Raw genomic sequence first — 6,000 nt, forward strand, 5'->3', positions numbered from 1 at the left:
ATAAAACAGGTGGAGGTGGTGCACACACTTATCCCACACTGTCCTGATGGCAGCTAACTTGTCTCAGTGCCGTTGAGCTGGTCTGTCGTCTCGGTTATCAAAACGGATAATCCTGGAAATTTTGTGGAAGTTTTCCAGAGACATTGATGCACGGAAAGGTTCTTGCCGGTTTCTGCATCCCACAGGGATTCTGTGGATTCCCCTTTGGACCTGAAAACTCCTGCAAGATGAATTTGGTCCATCTCCTTCCACCTCTCTCCAAAAACACACCATTCTTCTAGATTACTGCAATCCAGAATAATTTTCTGGATGGAATCTGGGATGAAAAACTCAAATGAAGACTTGATATCCTGCACATGAGTAACTGTCAGCCATGTTGGCCCTGGCTTATCACAGTAACAGCTCTGCAGGGTAGCTCATTTCTTGGGCAAGAAGACCATTCAATTTCACCAGTTATTGACATCCATATTTCTTCACTTGCTGTCTGGTGGGCTTGTTCTGGTCCTGGAACTGGCTGCAGATGGGGTACTCGTCTTCGTTTTGTTACTAAATGGTGCTCAACCTCATCCTCTTCTTCAAAGTCACTGTCAGACTCTGAATTTTCAGAAATGTGAAATATTCTGAAACCTCTTTGTCAACATCATCATCCGAAGCCCCTCCCTCTTACAAAATCAATTGGATGGCCCTCGCAGCAGATAATCTTTTGCCATCTTTGCCAGTGTGGTTCTGATCAAGTCTTATTTATAGTATTATGCCCCTAATTTGCAAGTGGGACAGGGTATCAGAAAATAAAATTTGGATCCCTCAAAAAAGAGGGTAAAATGTGTGGGAATGTAAGTAATGTAAGTTAGCAAGGACAGGGATTGTCCCTGTCCTTGCTAACTTACACTGGCTTCCCATCAAATATCATATTGATTTTAAAATCCTCTTGCTCACTGTTAAACATTTAAATAACTTAAAACTTCAAATAACCCTAGCTACTTGATCTCCTTGACCTGTATAACCCAAAGTTCCTCCAGCCAACTGCTCTTAATGCAACCAAGGTCTGGTTTAAAAGCCTTTGCTATTGCCGCTCCTAGACTCTGGAATAATCTCCTAGTTGATATCCGTACATCGGAATCTGTTTGAATTTGTTTCCCATTCTGCCCGCATTGCTGTACTATTGTGAAGCATTTTGATGTATGCTAGTCTTTTAAAATATGCTATAGAAATAAACTTTGATTGATTGACATGTACTTTATCTTTAAACCTACTGTATGGCTCTCATGGAATTACATTTTTAAAATATGGCGTTCACGGCTCTCTCAGCCAAAAAAGGTACCCGACCCCTGTCTTAGAGTGATCATAATGATTACAGTCATATGCACTGAATACACTGTGATTATATCGAAAATATCCACTACTTATAATGACACAGCAAGGTCATGTGTCCACTGTTCAGCTGTGTTGATATAATGAGTGAATGATTTGATCTTTTCACTGCCTGCTGTGTTTCCTCGACTCCTGAGCAAAGATAAAGAGTCAGTTCAGACCTGCAGTTGGTCCTCGTGGTGTTTGAACTTGAATTCAGCCTGATTTGTTTTTCATGTCTTCTCCTCCATCATCAGTTATCAGGAGAGCAGACAGTCAAAGTACAAGAATTCAAACAAACACAGAGATTCTACTTACAGAGCAGACACAGCACAGATGTTTCCTTCATCGTCCTTCTCACTCATTTGAGCTTTTTTTCATTTCTGTCACTGACACCAAGTAAAGCCCGCCCTCTTCCTCTGAGCACCAGCTTTCTATTGGTTCAAAGACAAAGGTGGGATACTACTTTTCATCGTGTAAATATTATTATTTTATGTATGTTATTAACAGATTAATTTTAAGATGTAACTTGTCTGTGAAGGTTCAGGGGGTCCTTTTGTCCCTCTGTGGGGGGGCACTCCCACTAGGTTTAAATCTGGGACTCCAGGTTCTCCATTCTCGTATTCTCAAAATGAGGAGAATGAGCAGTCTTTTTAGCCCAACGAATCAGCAGCCTTGGAATAAACGATTTTAGATTTGATGTTCTTAATAGGTTTTGAAGAGTGTTTACGTTTTTGGTATTAACCATCTCAGGAGGAACATGAAAAAAGAAATCATTTTCACTCCCCACCAGGAGTTGCTCGGTGAAGGAAGAGTGTCGGTGGCATGAGTGCTGCATTCTCTGGGAGAGGGAATTGAGCTGTGCCTCCAGTGTGCAGAACAACAGCACCGAAGCTGAGGTGTGAATGCCTGCAGACACCTTGAACAAGGTTTTGATACCGAAAAAGCTTTATTTATTTATTCAAAATAATTATTATTATTTGTTAACTGACGAGTTTCAGGTGTTTTTTTTTTTTACCACAGAATGCAGGTTATGTTACAGCAAATTTATGACTCTTACTTTCCATTGTTTTTCGAAGTGCATTATTTGAATTATTTAAAATGACAGAAAAACCTTCCCTTTCTGAGAGATGTCCAGTTTGATATCCTGAACTTTTCTAAGCAGCTTACCACCTCTGCTGAAAAACATCTGATTAGAAAGGACCAGTGGGTGTTTCTGAGAAAATAGAAGTCAGACGACCACAAAGGTGCCATCTTCTTTTAATACAGACTGAGACGCTTCACCACAGAGCACAAAGCAAACTTTTTCTCACAACATGAACACTTCTGTTAGCCAAACCAGGACACACTGTGGTGAGAGGTCTCATCACAGTAAAACTACAGTTAACTAGTGTCAACAACAGGAAGTTGTTTTTGTGGTTTCAGAAGTGAAAGTAATGCATTGTATCATAGTAGATTAAGCCTGGTCAGTTTTTCTCCTTAGACACCTTGTACTGACAATGAAGTCTTCATGTGAACAACTTGTTTACATTTTAAATCCTAATCAACTCTGTTGAGAGATTTAATGCTCAGTTATGGCACTGCCAAATGTCACAACACAAGGTCCAAAGTGCTCCAGAGGCGGAAACTACACCATTAGTTATGGCCAAATGTGTTAAAAAACCACATTTGAAATAAAACAAACAATTTGGGATATTTTATTCTTTCTAAAACACATATGTGTTTCTCAACATCATTCTGGCACAGTAGTCAATATAAAATGAATACATTTAAAAAATAAATAAATAACTAAATAAATAAGTAATGACTTGAGTATTTTAAATAACGGTGTCACGGTACTGGGTCATGAACCCAGTGCCTTTGGTTTCTTATTGAACTAATAGTTCCAACTATTGTCTTGTAATCAGAAGGTTGCCGGTTCGAGCTTCGGCTTGGACAGTCTCGGTCGTTGTGTCCTTGGGCAAGACACTTCACCCGTTGCCTACTGGTGGTGGTCAGAGGGCCTGGTGGCGCCAGTGTCCGGCAGCCTCGCCTCTGTCAGTGCGCCCCAGGGTGGCTGTGGCTACAATGTAGCTGCCATCACCAGTGTGTGGATGGGTGGATGACTGGATGTGTAAAGTGCTTTGAGGTCCATAGGGACCAAGTAAAGCGCTATACAAATACGGTAAATGGCCATTTACCATATTTTATCATATGATTACCATATGATTCTTTTGCTTATATTACATTCTTAGTCCTTGGATTATGGTTTCTGTGTCATATAATCTCTGCTTCATGTTCCCATGTTCCACGTTTTAGTGCCTATAGTCGGGGGTCATGGTGTTTGTCTCAGTTTCCTGTTTTACGTTGGTAATTCCAATTCCCATGTTTCCGTTGTCAGTGTTGTTTCCCCGTGTGCCATCATGCCTGAATTGTCCCTGCTGTGTTTCCCTCCTGTCTTGCATTCTCTAATTACGACAGTATGTATTTAAGCCCTGTGTTTTTGCCCTTTGTTGCGTCCTTCATGTTAGCTGTTTGTTCATCCCTCATCCTTTGTCGTCCTTAGTTATGACATGGCACGCCATGTATTCCTAGTTTAGGTCCCTCCTAGTTTGAGTTTTGGTGTTGTTTATAGTACTCATGTGTTGTGTTTTACATTTTACATTAACACCATCCTTCCTCATGGTTTATTTGTATGGCCACTAGAGGGAGATGTTGGACGTGAAATACTAACAGTGATACAAGCAGATCATCAGTGATGCTTCCACAGCTTGTCATAAATAAAATTATCATGCTAAGCACGTTCTGTAGGAATCATTATGGCTGCAATTTACTCAAGTCTGAATTAAGATAACTGAGATCCTAAAATAATTCAGAGAAAACCCCCCAAATTAAATGACCCCTAGCAAGCACAATAGAAAGAACACTCGAGCAGAACCAGCTTGATGCTTTCTGGTGGGGGTAGCTGTAGCTCAGAAGGAAGAGCAGGCCATCCAGTAACTTAAAGATTGTTGGTTTCATTTCTTTCCTCTCCAGTCTGCAAATCAAAGTATCCTTGGGCAAGATATTGAACCCTGAGTTGCTCCCAAAGTCTTCATTGGAGTCTGAATGTTATGTAGAAAGCTCTTAGATCAAGAAGAAAGTGTTTGGGTTGTGAAACATGTTGTATAGAGTGCTATAAGTAGAAAAGCAATGAAGTAAAATAGTTAAACTCCCCTTTTGAAAGTGTACTTATGGAGTCATGAACCTGCAGTCCATTCAGGCTGCAGATTCTCCAGGATGGCACATCTCCAAGTAAAGTGGGACCTTTGAACGTGGACCTTTCGAAAAGTGTGAAGTATCCTGTTATTTCAGCTGACAACTTAAAACTCAGTCTGACAGATGTTTTGCTGTCAGATTTTTGATCAAAGACTTGCACACAACCATAACAGTCACTTAAATTGCTGCTTTTTTAAAAACCTGCAAACTGTTGTTGAGGTGCTTGATGCCAGTTACCTTTCACTATATTCATGAAAATAAGTAATAAATAAATATAAATAAATTATTTATTATAAATAATAAATAATAATGAAAATAAATAATTAACCATCGTTTTTCTAACATTTATTAATATGAGATTTCAATGTTAATTCAGCGTTCATAACTCTCTCAATCAGAACTCCATCAATGGACAGTTACTTCATCCTCCTTTACATGATTTTTCAAAAATCATAAATTTAGTTTTTTGTCAAGTTGAAAGATAATTTGTTTACATCTTCAAAGATAATTTGTTTACATCCGTCATATGCATCATGCAAGGAAATCTAAACCAGATACAGGGGATTCTGCATACTTCTCATCCTTCACCAGACTTTTGACTTTTTGATATATAGATGACTTCTATGTTCAAAAAGTGGCATGCAGGAGAGGAAAACTAAGTCATTTCCAAGGGCTTCAAACGCACTACGCTATTTATTTAGTCTTCTGTACTTTCTTGTCATTAAGTTGGAAGCTTATTAAGATTATGGTTTTCTGACCAATGTTATTTTCTAAAAGCAGGCGTGTTTACTAGAAACTACTAGCATTAAAAATAATATTGGTTCCTTATCGTGGTTATTTACTAGCAGAATGAGATTCTGGATTCTGATCAACTTCTTTATCTATTTCCTTGGCTGTTTATAATTGTTTTACAACAACTTACACTTGATGAGTTCTGAGAGATTTCAGTCTGCAGGAGGTTCGTTTGAAATCTTACCTGATTAATCTTTATGTTTTCCCTAGATCACAAAACCAACAAAATAGCATTAAAAGCAACAAGATTACCAAAAACCGATGCACTTGTTAGCAATCCAGCACATCTTCTACTTATTCTATCCTCCTTCCTTCCACCTTCATCTTTGTTGTCTCCTCCTGTCTGACCTGCAGGTGAGAAACAGGTGTGAGGTGTCAGCTGTCAGGTAGGTGATGAGTGAAGAACAGAACAGAATCCGTTTCCTCTTCAAACTGCTGTCAGACATTATCTACTGCACTCTGATCACATCACTCAGACCAGCTGCTTTCTACAAAGTCTCATCAACAACATCTTTAGAAACAAACATCAACAACCAGGAAGCAGCTTCACCTCTGATCACACACTCAACTCTACTCACTCACCTGGAGGACCAACAATCAAACTCTTCTCTGTAGTACTTT

The sequence above is a fragment of the Copadichromis virginalis genome, linkage group LG3, assembly GCF_057382275.1.
Source record: "Copadichromis virginalis isolate Kocher_CV1m ecotype Utaka linkage group LG3, C_Virginalis_male_GT1.1, whole genome shotgun sequence".
Lineage (NCBI taxonomy): Eukaryota > Metazoa > Chordata > Actinopteri > Cichliformes > Cichlidae > Copadichromis > Copadichromis virginalis.